Here is a 14,633-nt window from a genome sequence, read left to right as displayed (position 1 = left end):
AATGCTTTATATTTATCCAATACAGAATGATGACTCAATATTTGGTTGAATGAAAAAGTTTATAAAATATTATGTACAGTATAATTTCACATGTACATAATATCCATATATATCAGAAATGTTAAAAAGTTTTAAATGATTGTCTATGTTTATATCTAGATAGGTATCTTTGCTATTTTTTCTATTTCTTAATCATCATGTGTATCTTTATAAATATGATAAAACTACTGAAATAGTGCTTCAAAATTCCTCTGTTATAGAACTATAAATTAAAATGGAAAAGAAATATCAATTTAATTTAAATTTTCATTTATTTTTTTCAGCATATAAAATTGAGTGCCAGCAAAGCTACAATTAAATTTTACCCTAAATCACTGATGTCAGCCATGTGAATCAGTATCACATTTTTTGAAAAGTAATTTGGCAATATGTAACAATAGCACTCCCATAACAGGGAGTTATCCTGAGGAAATAATCAAAGACACACACAAGAATGTACAAGCAAGGATGTTTTTGTTATAGCATTACATAGAGCGTTAAAGAACTGGAAACAACCTAGATGGTCAACGACAGGGGATGACTCAATAGGTAACAGTACATAGAATACCAAGTCACACACATATTTTATGTAACAGTACATAAATACTAAGTAGCCAATAAAAAACATGTGTTTGAGGAACACCTAATAAGATGAAATATGCCCACACATAAAAGAAGGATATAAGATATACTTCAAATTTTGTCTTATATATATTTTAAAGACTAGGAAGAAACACATCAAAATTTAACAGTGGTTGTTAACTGAGTCGTTAATCAGTGATTTTTACTTTTAAATCTATTTCTGTATTTTCTAAATTTTAACAAACATAAATTTAATGACCTGAAAAAACCCCGCTTTTAATTTAATTTTATTTTTTTTAAGATTTTATTTATTTATTTGAGAGAGAGAGAGCGCGTGTGCGCGCGCGCGCGAGAGAGAGAGCACAAGTGGAGGGGCGGGGCAGAGGGCGAGGGGAGAAGCGGACTCCGTGCTGAGCAGGGATTCTGGATGAGGGGCTCCATCCCAGGACCTGAGCCAAGGCAGACGTTTAACCAACTGAGCCACCCAGGCACCCCAAAACTCTGCTTTTTAACAAAGAAAATAACCTACATCTCTGGGCCTTTCTCATCTCAGCACTTCATCTCACTGTCCAGTCTAGTTGGCACTAGCCCGTGGAGCACATAGAGATCCCTGGGTACAACCCATGGCAGATAATTACAAACCACCATTACAAACTGTCCCCTTGGCCAGACTCTCTTTTCATAAATGTCAGCAGGCTTAGAAGTCTGTACAGGTCAATAAACAAAAAGGCTAGTGAAGGATCAATATTTTATTCCTCAATCTTGCCCAAGTATGTAAATATTCCTTATTATCCATTGCCCCAGGTTTATTAGCCATCGCATCATCCTGAACTGGTTTGTGACGTGAACAGAGAGCATTCGTCGCCCCAGGGGAAGGGTTAAACTACAAGAAAAGAGGGGTGGATTAAACAAGGAAGAAAAACTATCAACATGTCATAAAATATACATGCTATTTCTAATTTATTCCTGTTCATTTGAGCAACACATCTAATGTGTTACTAACATTTCTAGTAATACAGTGTTTTTGTCCCTGTAATAATGTGTTGGTATCTATAACTCTCATTTGGACTTAGTGAATTACTGTTTTATTTAATAAAAAAAAAGATAAATTGTATTTGATTTGTATTTATTAATTTCTATGAATTTGGTATATGACATTTATGAAAGCTTAGGCACATAATTTCTCCTTTCTTTAATTTACAGCCGGGGAACTGTTTAAATATAATTTTAAATGATGCATAAAATGCTTCCTGACGTATTTGTTTTCTGAATTTCCAACATGCATATTTGCCATTTCTGTATGATGAACAAACACTGCCTTAAATTGTGGAGAAAGAAAAATGTTACCTGTTTAGGATTCTTTTATTAAATCTTAGCTCTTGTATTTTGGTGGCAGCAGGCTGAGTTTCCTGGAGGTTGATAAGTTTAGTTGCAATTGCGATCTGGCTCATGCTAACTCAATTTGATAGGTAAGGCTTTGCAGGTGTAGCAATCATCAATTTGGTGCGAAACCTCAGAACAAAGTCTAAAAATAGATGTCACTTTGATAGTATTTGGGGGGAATAGAAGAAGTTAAATAACAGATGAAGTGTGTTTCTTAAAGAAAGTCATTATTCCCAGATTATTTCCTAGGCATAAAATAGCTTTTCTAACAAAATAGGTATTTTTCTTCATATTTAATTTCTTCAGAATGATTCTATTTTTCTTATTCTGTATTTTGGTCACATTAATTTGTAACTCCTTTGAAAGCTATACATACAGCTATTGTTCAGATAATGTTAACATTATGAAATTTCAATTTTGAATTTTTCAAATAAATGCACGCTTCACATGGTAGTGCTCTTCCTTCAGAATAAGAGTCAACTATTTATTTTGCTTTATTTTTAATCAAAAAATATTTGGAAAAAAACAAAAGATCACTCTTTCCGGAACCATCAGTGAATAAAAAAATTATGGAGAGGCTCACAGTACTGCTCTTCTACTGACTTCTGTCATTAAAACAGATGTTCTCTATAACCTTGACCAAACAACTCCATCCTCTAATCAGAAGAGAGCAGACTTGTTTGTGGATTTATGATAGATGTCTGTGCCAGAGCTTGGAAGACTGTCTAGGACTGTGGACTCTTACAGACTTGTTTTTGTGCTGAAATTTGGCTTATAATTCTTATTTTAATTTGTTTTATATACTTTCATCCAAACATGGTTTTCTTTTAAAAAAAATCTTCTTATTAATTGGGTATTTCAAATGTATTCATCACAATTATGAGTAGCTATAGCGTTAAGTATATGATGGACTTGCTGATGTCAGCAGCTAAAAACTAATGCTGCTGATATCAGCTGACAGGACACTAATTACTAGTTATGAGGCTGTTGCCTGCTTAAGGAGCTATTCAGTGAGTTATGATTTAGAAAAGCTGGGAGAGCACAGGGCTGATTTGTGAAGAGATATCTAATATGAAAATACCACAGAAGTTCTCAAATTGATCCTCATGACAGAGATCTGTCTAATTAGGAAGTGTCTATTTTAATACTAAACCACAAAAAAGCCCAGCTGGAAAAGAAGAATTTATAGGAAGACACAGAGCCATCACTAGTTTGGTTGACAGCAAATGCAACCTAAGCATGTTTCTCAGTGTTTAATCAATAGTGGCTATAGGACAATTACTCCCTAACAGACAATCTCTCTCATCATATCAAGAGGGAGGGTCTTCATAGGTGATCTGTATGGAGAGCCCCTATTCAACACCACTTGTCTTACCTTCAGAGTTGAGGCCTGTCTAGAAGCTAGACGCTAACTAAATTATCCCTGAGAAGTTTGCAGAACCGGCAATGTTCTGTCCTTGAGTGATTAAGGGAGTCACTCTGTTCTGAGATCCAGGAGAGGCATGACAATGGAGACAGGGGGGACATTTCATTCAACTGAAGAATCAGCTTGGTGACTTCTGCTGTTAGACCCTAAACTTTTTGAGGACAAGAACATGCTCTGAAGTTTATATTCTATGTACGTACGTACCAGTAAAGACCGGTAGACTGACCCTGAAGAGATATTTGGGGGGGAAAAAATTACAGTTTTCCTGGGAGGCCACAAAAACAGAAATCTGGCCACTTCCTCGCCAAACATGAGAGGACACCAAACCTTCACTGAGCTAGCTGCCTTTCTCTGGGGAGTTCTTAAGGTTATGTCCACACAGTAGCTCCGAAATATTTTTTGTGGGAAAGAAACAAGGTCTGTAGGTGTGGGCCCTGGTCTTGACCCCCCTGCTGCTTTCCTGCTTTTCTTGCCTCTGTGTCTGTCTTCAGTTGGTATGCAGAGTTTTACAGCCCAGCCTGCTGAGCAGGCTGTTAATGAGTCATGCCTGCTCCCTGGCTTAACTTTGGCCCAGTCTCAATCTCCATGAAAAGAGACAGAACAGAGAAGAAAAAGGTGTTTTGAAAACACTTGCTTAAGTTGATACATGTTTTATTGTTACTGATCTATCCACAGAATAGGTAATAGATGACAAATCATCAGCGGCTATTCCAGAAATATCAACAAATTGATTTCACACATTTTTGAGTCTTTTTTCCAGAATGTGAAGCCCTGGACTGAGCCACAGGGTTGGATGGAAACAGGATGGCCATCAGGCCAAAAAGAATGGTGAGTATTCAGTGTCCAGCTTGCCCTGCTGTGCAGCTACGTGACTGTGAACACTGCAGATTTCTCATCTATGAAAGAGCTCCCTATTTCCCATTGCTGTGGAGAGGAGTAAATAAGGTCATACCTATCACAATCCTAGCACGATGCTGGCCACGATGAGTGTTCTGTAACCATTATTGCCTTTGCCCTTTGTGTTATATTTTGGGTTTCCACCACAGGAGACTCTGAAACACAGATTCCAGGACCTGGAGGCTCTAGAGGAGATGGGGATTGGGAAGCAGCCAATAAGGTTGTGTCATTAAGCTAGACACAAGTGTATGACTGAAACTTTTTTTTTAAAGATTTTATTTATTCATTTGAGACACAGAGATACAGAGAGAGAGAGAGCATGAACAGGGGGAGAGGCAGAGGGAGAGGGAGAAGAAGGCTTCCCGCTGAGCCAGGAGCCCGATGCGGGGCTCAATCCCAGGACCCTGGGATCATGACCTGAGCTGAAGGCAGACGCTTAATGACTGAGCCACCCAGGCGCCCGTGTGATTGAAACTTAATCCTGCCGGAAAATGGGGGGGGGGTGTAATAGGACCTCAGCATTATCCCCCCCAAGGGAGGCGAGCGCTTGGGGTATTTATACACCTATTCCCAAGACTCATTGGTGGAAGACTATTGGGAGGGGTGTAGATTAATTACCAGGTGATTCCAGCCTGCTGTGTGCCTTCTGCTGTTCTGGGCGCGGGGGAAGCCCTCAGCACAGAGATGCAGTTCTGATGGCTGGAAGTCACCTGAAGAACACTGAAATTTCCTAAGGGAGTGGGCAGGGCAATGACTTTCCAGTGTGTTAGGAATACCAAGACATCTAAAACATGGTGGTTTCCATCAAGAAGCCACCAATCTAATAAGGTAGATAGAACAGTTGAAGCTTCAAAGGAAAGGGTTTGTGATGCCAAGATGTCTGCAGTTTCCAGGAGAAATCAGCATCCGGATCTGCCCAGGGTGGTACTCACTACATTGGGGCCTCTGGCTCTTAGCCTTGCATCTGATCTGTCAGCATCCACAGGGTGAATTCAGAGGAACTGTCAGATTCATGTGAACCAAACCCCACAGAGTCTGAGCAAAAAACTAGAATGCCCATGGTTCCTTTGCATTCTCCCTTTGTAGGATGAGCTGTGTGAGAGGCCAAATTATAGTCTTAAAGTTAATTTAAAAATGGAGATTCAGAAGAATGGATGCTATTAAGAATCGCTCCCTCATTGAGATAGCACGAGGACGTCTTCTTCACTGAAGGGATGGCCTGGCCAGTAGGGTCAGAGGGAAATATAGTTTGGCCCAAGGTCCTCATCTGGCTCTGCCAAGAGTGGACACTAATTCTCCTATTTGTGGCTTCCAGAAAGCCAGCATATACAGTGGTTAAGGGTGAAGACTCTGGAGTAAGGACCTGGTTCAAATCTTGTCCTATCATTGTATTAGCTGTGTGAACTTGGCAGCTACTTAATCTCTGTGTGTCTCAGGTTTCCCATCCACAGTAGTGTCTATTTTATAGAATTATGATGATAAAATGTAATTCATATAATGCAATATGTATAAAGAGTCCAGAATAGTATTTGGCACAAAGGTAAGTGTTCATTTTCATTATGGCTGCTATTAAGAGCCCCCTAAACATTGATACAGTCCTTCTTTAGGTATGGTAATACCTCTCAGCAAGTTTTCTTTTGTTCTTGGAACTAGTTTATCTCACTGAGGTGTCCTTGCTTCTTGTTGTCCTAAAAGGTCTGTCATTTGTGTGTTTGGGGAGGGGAACTGTCTCATTTCTCCTTCCATTTTCTGGACTATACATATAAATACAAAAACAATTTAGTTGCAAAACAATTCAGCCAGCTCAGGAGCCTGTCACAAAGTCAAGGAGTTCAGAGGCCAGAGGGCTCCCTCCGGTATGGAAACAGGAGCACTGCAACTGCATTTGACCCTACAAGCCACCACTCTAGGATTTTATGTTAGGAACGGTTGCACAATCAAGAACATCTTTAAGTTCTGTTTGGCCCTGGAATGCACTCTGGGATTCTGCCAAACATATCTCTCTTACAGCTTGAGAGCAAAGCAACAAATCAAAGCCACTGTCAGATTTAGCCCTGATAAATGAAGTATGTTCGTTGATGGAACCAAAGATCCCAAACCATCCAGGAGCACCGTAGGGCTCCCTACAAAGTGAATGAGATGTATCAGTACAGAATGGACACATTGAAAGAACTGTTAGAAAACCTATCAGCTGCAAGTATATTGGGTTCATATATCAGTACAGAACGGACGCATTGAAAGAACTGTTAGAAAACCTATCAGCTGCAAGTATGTTGGAAAGGATGCCAGACTTAAAGACCTGCACAGTCCAAGAGAATAACAGGATTCCTTGGAAACTGAATGGACAGTATCTCTACAGAATGTGGCTATTGAGGGAACTGTGAGGAAGCAGATCAGCAGCAAGTGTGATAGAAATGTTATTGAACTTGGAGGGAAGTTTTATTTCAAATAGGTCACTAATGGCCTGTGAGGCTCTGGGAAGGTCATTTAGCCTTTCTGGACTCTCTCTATCAAATGAAAAGTTGGATAGTTGTTCTGTAAGAACACTCCAAGTCTAACACTATTCTGTGACTCTAAATACTGAAAGAGATGGAAGAGTGGAAGAGCTGTTTTGGTTGGAAAACAAAAGTGTCAGTGTTCCTTAAAGCTTTCCCCCTATCAATCCACAGTCCCTGGCAAGAAATCTAAGTATACTAAAATGAAGCCAATTAACATTCCTTACTACTGCTCTGTCATAAATCATCGTTAACTCAGAGAAGGCAGATGGGTGAGTAGCTACACGACACATTCTTATAGATGGGTTTGTTCATATTCTACAAATTTAATTTCATAAAACCAGAACCCTATTCTGTTCTTCAGACACACAGTCTACTGTGGACTCCCCAGGCATACACAGATAGAAAAGGTGATGGGGGATCAATTAGATGAGGACCGGGCATCGCCCGTCGGACCTGAGTAGTGTGGAGTCACTGGTGACTCGATAAGAGCAGTTTTGGTGAAGTGGTGGTGGGAGAAGGTGGGTTTAAGGGAGAAACTGCACACAGTGAAAATAGCCAAGTCTTAAGTTTTGCTGTCAAGGAAAGAGATAAATGGGATACAGTAGAGTCGTGAGAGGTTTTTTTTTTTTTTTTTCAAATGGGAAAATAACAACATGCTTGTACACTAATGAGAATTATTCAGTAGAGAGGGGACAGTTGATGTTGCTCAAGGAAGAACAGGACACTTGCTGGGTTAATGTCCTTGGGTAGGTCAGACAGGATAGGACCTAACGGTAGACTATATGGGCACAGGCAGGTAGTGGTTGGATGTGGTATTGGGGAAAATCACTTCTGTTTTCTCAGTGACATAGGAAATAGCACCATCAGCTGAGGGCAAAGATGGGGGAGGAGATGTTGGAGGTTTCCAGAGACAGAAGACATGAACTGGCTGCCTAGGAACATAAAGTGATGGAATCAGGATGAGTACCAGGCAATATCAAGGACCACTTGAGGTTAATGACAATGAATTTAAAGTGAAATCGGTCAGCATGTTTGGGTGTTAGTCTGGCCATGCTGTGAGAGTATAAGCAACCAATAGACTTGAAATTTCACTAGGGTTTTGGTTTAGTCAAGCCAGTACAAGGGAGAGAGGGGCAAGGGAGTCAAGTCTACATGCAAAGGGATGGTTATAATGACAGGCTACTGAATTTTAACTGAATGGGGATGGGAGAGAGCACATCAAGGGGGTGGAAAAGTAGAAGGTGATAAAAGCATTGGATTAAAGTCCTGGTGATATAGAAAGATTGTGTTGGGGTACCAGAGGGAAAAAGCTCAAAAGATAATAAGGGGGTGGGTAAGAAAGGTGGGATGTCTGAAATTAACTTTGGGGGTGTTGCAATTATTTGTAATGAGAATGTTGAAGGTATGACTGTAGAAGTGAATAGCGGAGCTCGAAGGGAGGACAAAGCCATTGGAGAAAGGAGATGAAGGAACCAAAAAGCCAGGATCCTGGAAAGAATATTGGTTGTTGACCTCACATGAATAATAACCGGACTCATTTTAAAAGACACTAATAGTGAATTGGCTGCTAAAATCTTCAAGGAGTGAGGGGTGGTAGAGAGCTGAAACTAGGTGGTGGTGACGAGTGAGGTTCAAAGCTGAGGCTTTTTTTTTCCTTGAGGGGGCACAGGCTCAAAGCAACAAAGTGGAGCATGGAGAACACCTGTTTCACCTCTGGCTCCATAGCGTGAGGAGTAAATAACTACCCGACCACCTGAGAGGGCTACAGGGGAAGACATGGCCTCAGGGAGAGCCAGGTGTCAGCCAGAGGAGGATCAAGGAACATTATTCAAAAAGGTGGAAAGTATAGGGCAGGTGTCAGCAAACTATAACCCATGGGCCCCCTGTTTTGGTAGCAGCCCTCCAGGGAGGCGTGGAGGGAGCAAGTGAGCAAGCAAGTCCCTCTCTTGCCCCCTGCTGCGGATCACCTGCGGAGTGGAAAGCTTGCTCTGAGTACCCACTTCTTTTGACCCGTGCCAATCAGTCTCCAGGCCAATGGAGGGCACCGATCATCTTGGTTAGAACACATCATTACAGAACGTAGCCTTAGCCTTGCATTCATGCCTCTCCTTAGATTGGGCATTGCTTATCAGATTCTCCAATACAAATTTACTCATTCCAATTTAATATTGCTGCTTCATTAAACTGGAGGACTTTCCTCCTGACCTTCAGTAACATTAGCTTGATTCTGCTTTATGACAAATGGTACTGAACGCCATCCATGTGCAATAACTTTAAGAATTAAGTTAAAATATTAAAGGCAGATGACTTGCTAACATTTCATTTTGTTTTAAGAATACTCTTGCTGCACATCCAAAGACCTAGTGATTCAACTTGGACTCTTGCACCTGTGGTCAGACCTGAGAAGAAATTGTGACACACACAAATTTGCTTTCTTTCTTTTTTTATTGGCAAGGGCATAAAATAAAAGTCCTCAAAACAACAGCAAATTGGAATTGAAGCCATATCTCTGCAAACATTACCCAACCTGGGCCACATCTTGCTCCAAGAATCTAGACTTGAGGATTGCCACACTGACCAGGAAGCACTTTTCCCGGATGTCGGAACTCCCTTCGGGGACTAGCTCACTGTTTTTGCCTCCTCGTGAATCCTTTCTGGGACAATGAGCACTTTCAAAGCTGCCTCTACATCACACCTAAAAGAAGCACAGAACAGGGCTGGTTTGTTGGCGTGCATTACCCAACATTACATGTTTATTTGAATAATTTCATTTAAGCTGCCTAGAAGATTTTAGTGGATAATAACCAGTTATTTTTCATTCATTCATTTATTAAACACTTACTAAGCAATTACTTTTTATTTTTCAGAATGCTGCTTAGCAGAGAGGAAACCAAACCAAATAAGACACGGTCCCTGTTCTCATCTTCAAAAAAGGGTGAGGGCAAGGTGAAAATGGGTTCTGGAAATCTAGAGGCTTGCTGATGATTTTAGACAAGGTTCTAGAAAGGATTATGAAGCAGATGTTTTGTGAGTGCTCAGACAAGAGAGCAGTCAGAATGCACCCACTAGGGATACATTGAGCCTAACCTAATTTTCTCTTTTGATAAGATTAATGTGTCCGGGAAATTATGTAAGTCAGATTTTGAGAGCCTTTCGTGTTTTCCTGGTGGACTTATAGGAAGATGAGTATTAAACCAGTGGGTGGATTTAATTATTTCTATTTTTTAAAATTTATTCATTCCACAAATGTTTATGGTGCCAAATAAATAATGTGTAAGGTATTTTGTTAGGTGGTGGGGATCTGTGGGTGATCCCTGCCTTCATGGAACTTACCATCTATGGCAGGAATAAGGCAATTACCATGCAAAGGACACACACTGAATGGATGATCTATGGGAGAATCACCAAGGATATTGATTAATGGATTAGTGTAAGTCCCAAAGGAAGCTTCTAATGGTTTGGGTGGCAGACTTGGCTCTGGATTTGCCTAAAGTTTTAGTAGTAAGTTGGATGATGTATAGAAAACGTTAAAATATTTGGGAGGAATATTAATTTGTGCCCCCATGTTAAAGGACATGCAAAATTATTCTCAAGTAGATTAAAAGTGCTCAATAATTCAAAATTATATGAAAGTCTTGTAGAAAATAAAATAAAATCTTTGTAGATCTACAGAGGAGTGATAATGTTCTCAGCTATAAGGAAACATAAACGATCTATTTGTTTAAAAGATTTTATTTATTTGAGAGGGAGATAGCAAGAGAGAGTACAAGCAGGGGGAGGGGCAGAGGGAGAGGGGGAAGCAGACTCCCTGCTGAGTAAGGACCTGGACGTGCGGCTCAATCCTAGGACCCTGGGATTATGACCCAAGCCTAAGGCAGACACTGAACTGACTGAGCCACCCAGGTGCCCCCCAGGAAACATAAACAATCTAAACAGAAAGACTGACAAATGACAGGTTTGAATAATCAAACGTTAAAAATACCCACACAATGCAAAATAACATCACTAACATTAAAAGGGAAAAAAATCAGGCTGTGAAAAAGATTTGCACCAAATATGACAGAATGCTATCTATAATAACTAAAAAGCTGGATTTAAATTTCTAAGAAAAAACACGAATAGAAACAATAATTCCTCAAAGAAGAAATACACAATATATTTAAAAGACACATTCACAGGAAGGAAGTTCATACTTTGCAGAGCAGTGGGGGTCTTGGAGAATCTCTGAGTATCACCATTCAACAGTAGGCTCTCAGCAGAGAATCCCTGCCCACAGAGGAGATGTTCACCTCCCCAGGGTGCGTGCCCTGACGTCCTTTGTGCCCCCATAGTATCCTCTGTGTATTTCTCTCACTGTGATGATTACTTTGAATTCTAATTTTATGCTTATGTATAGCGAGATCTCCCTATCCTAGATTGGAAGTCTCTTGAGTGGAAGGTTCATAGCGCGCATCCTTGGATTCTAGCACCTTGAACCAGTACTTGCTAGTTACGAAATAAGTGGCATGCACATTCTTGATGGAGGGACAGTGAGTGGGTGGTGGGAGGCCATGGGGTGATTGAACACAGCAAAATGAAGAGTAACAGTATGACCGGGCTGTGAGTCTAACAGTAGCCCCTGGATCTCTTGTGTTCAGGAAAACACTGCCTCTCCCCAGATATCTCCTCACCGTGACGAGTTAAGAGATGGCACAAGAACTTTGCCCCCTCCGGACAAGGCCGTCACTCTTCCCTCCATCCCCTCCAAACACTGGCAGCCTCAGTGCCATTATTTGCCTTAAGACCGTCCAGACCAAACCCAGCATGGCCTTTATTCCTGTTCATGTCAGTCGTCATGGGAAGCTCAGGCCATTCATCCCAGGAGTTTTATCTGCATGAGCACTGGTGCTGCCACTGTGTCCTCCAACTCCTGAGTCCATTAAAGAGGTTCTTGTGCTTTATGGCCTCTGATCAGATTCAACCAATGGAGGCTGCGGCCAGGTGGAAGGAGGAGACTGAAACTGGGGTCTGTATTCCCCTGATGTCCTCCCTGTTGGTTTGCTATGGATTGCCCTCACCCCTCTTCTCAAAGCACAGCTCCTCTCCATCAAGCTACTCCCGCGGGCTTTGTATAACCACCCTCTCCTCTTGACCCTTTAGATGGCAACAGAACCTATTTCTTGCCCTTTCCTGGGCACTATGTCATCCGTTGTTGGTTTCCTTAACTCCTGCCCACATTTGCAAATAATCCCTTTATTAAGCTCTTCTCAGATACCCAGTTTGAAGGAGCCATCTGTTTCCTGCCAAGGTTGTGACGGATACACTACTGAATGATTAGTTGTTAGATGAATGAATGACTGAATCTCTGTAAGAAAACGGAGATCACCAGGAAGCACTCTTTGCAGCAAACATGATGGCTGCGAGGGTGGTGGGAATTTTTCCCATTTCAGTAACTTAACACTGGAAGCACAGAAGGGAGGAGCAGCTACCTATCAAATAAGGCAGAGGACATATGGACAGTCATAGAGGGGGAGGAGGGAATGAAGACCCATGTGCTGAGGCGTGGAGCCAGCCACGAAGCCACCATCTATGGGAGCCACAAGAGAGGAGATGCCACTGGTAGGACACATCAGGAATCTCAAGGAAAGGAGAGGGATGTGGTTTCACAACCCTAAAGGTGGAGGCTGGGCCAGAGAAATAAAGCCTTCCCTTTCCCTTCTTCCTACTGTCCCACCCACTGCTTCCTTGTGGCCTCAATGAACTTGTGTGGCGGTAGTTATCAAACAAATGAAAATGAGAACAGCCTGGATAAAATTACAGCTACAAAATCAGCAGTTATATAACCAGTGAAACTAATATACCTGTGGACTTCAGGAACATTATAAATCAATGCAACTCTTTCAGAAAGCTCTGTGGCAATACGCATTGCATTTTAAGTAAAACTTTGTAACTTGTGACTCTGTAATCTCATTCCTAAATGTTCATCCTCAAGAATGTTTGTGAAGACAAATTTGCAGTACTGCATTATCCCTAGGTTGAACAATGTAGAGTATATACTATTCAGTAAACAGAATACAATGTAAAAAAGTCTATATACAATAGGCAGAGATATAAAACTAAATGTGCATATAGGCAAAATTCAGAGGGAAGAGGCAGAAATGAAAAGAGTATCAATAGAAGAGAATTCAGGGCACCTGGGTGGCTCAGTCGTTAAGCGTCTGCCTTCGGCTCAGGTCATGATTCCAGGGTCCTGGGATCGAGCCCCACATCGGGCTCCCTCCTCGGGGGGCGGGGAGCCTGCTTCTCTCTCTCTCCCACTCCCCCTGCTTGTGTTCCTGCTCTCACTATCTGCTATCTCTCTCTCTGTCAAATAAATAAATAAAATCTTTTAAAAAAACAGAAGAGAATTAAAAATTATTTTTCCTAAAATGAAGGGGGGAATCAGAGGGGGAGACGAACCATGAAAGACTATGGACCCTGAGAAACAAACTTAGGGTTTTATAGGGGAGCAGGGTGGGGGATGGGTTAGCCTGGTGATGGGTATTAAAGAGGGCACATATTGAATGGAGCACTGGGTGTTATATGCAAATAATGAATCATGGAACACTACATCAAAAACTAATGATGTAAAGTACGGTAACTAACATAACAATAAAATAAAATTTTAAAAAAATTTAAAAAAATAAAAGTTTAAAAAATTTTTTTCCTAAAATGCTTTAATGTTGCTATAACATTTTTAAAATCTAAGATATATATATATATACTTCTAATTTTAAGTGCACACCACCAGGAAGGGTCGTATCACTTTCTTTCCTATAATCCTGCAATGGTTTCTTAGTGCAATAAAAATACCATACAAAGTTCTTTCCATAATCTTTAGGGTCATACATGCCAGTCCTCTGATACCTCTTGGATCTTGTCTGTTGTCTCTTTTCCCCTGTCTACTATGTTCCAGCCATCCAGAGACTTTATATCCCTTGCAAACTCCAAGTTAACCCCTTTTTAGTCGTTACTCCTGCTGTTTTCTTGGTCTATAATGTATTTTCTTCAGATTTTTTAAAGATTTATTTATTCATTATTTGAGAGAGAGAGAGCTTGGAGGGGGGGGGATCAGAATCTCCAGCACAGAGCCTGATCTCACGACCCTGAGATCATGACCTGAGCCAAAATCAAGAGTTGGATGCTTAACCCACCGAGACACCCAGGTGCCCCTTTTTCTTCAGATCTTCATGTGGCTGCCTCTGCTGATTATTTAGATATTGCTTCAAATGTAACCTTTTGAAGGAAGCTGTAGAGACATTGTCTATTATCTACCCAACAACTGAACATTCCCGGCTCCCACCCTGGAAACTCCCCAGGGTCAGATATTCTCTTTCCCTACCTATGAAAACTAAGACATGGGCACATGACTCGAATGCAGCTCATCTGGTCTTCACCCCGGGTTTCAAATCTCAGGAGAGTGGTGATGCCTAGGGGCAGGGACAGTTGCAGCTTTCATGGCCGCTCTGGCACCATGGAGAGGACAGGAGAATGCTGGTAGTATCTAAGGTTGGGGCGTTCATCAGTGATGGTTGGCCAGTGGTGGTGTTCTTACCAGTGGCAGGGCTGGCTGACATTGGGCTAGTGTGCAGACTACTACGTGATTCTATCTTCGTTGTGTTTTACCTCCTGTTGGTCCGGCTGAAGCTGAGTTGGGCAGCCCATGTATCAGTGCTATTGGCTACCTGAAATTCTTCCCCCAAATGTATTTTCTGCTTCAGTTAAGCAGAGTTGTCTTTTATTTTTTGCAACCAAGTACCCATAACAAAGAATTTCCCTGAAAACCTAAG

The 14,633-nt window shown here is 41.2% G+C and overlaps 1 long non-coding RNA gene across 1 annotated transcript; it reads left to right on the top strand.

Moving 5' to 3' along the window:
* Window positions 1–4,188: 4,188 nt before the first annotated feature.
* On the top strand, window positions 4,189–13,138 carry LOC114208267 (uncharacterized). Its single transcript, XR_003608998.2, has 3 exons — window positions 4,189–4,258; window positions 9,693–9,760; window positions 11,463–13,138. It is a non-coding gene; the product is annotated as an uncharacterized LOC114208267 (long non-coding RNA).
* The last annotated feature ends 1,495 nt before the right edge of the window (window positions 13,139–14,633 follow it).

This window comes from Eumetopias jubatus, unplaced genomic scaffold, assembly GCF_037043125.1.
Source record: "Eumetopias jubatus isolate StellerSeaLion01/CBP00866 unplaced genomic scaffold, mEumJub1_p1.0 scaffold_2, whole genome shotgun sequence".
NCBI lineage: Eukaryota > Metazoa > Chordata > Mammalia > Carnivora > Otariidae > Eumetopias > Eumetopias jubatus.
This window is presented reverse-complemented; position numbering and strand designations above follow the sequence as displayed.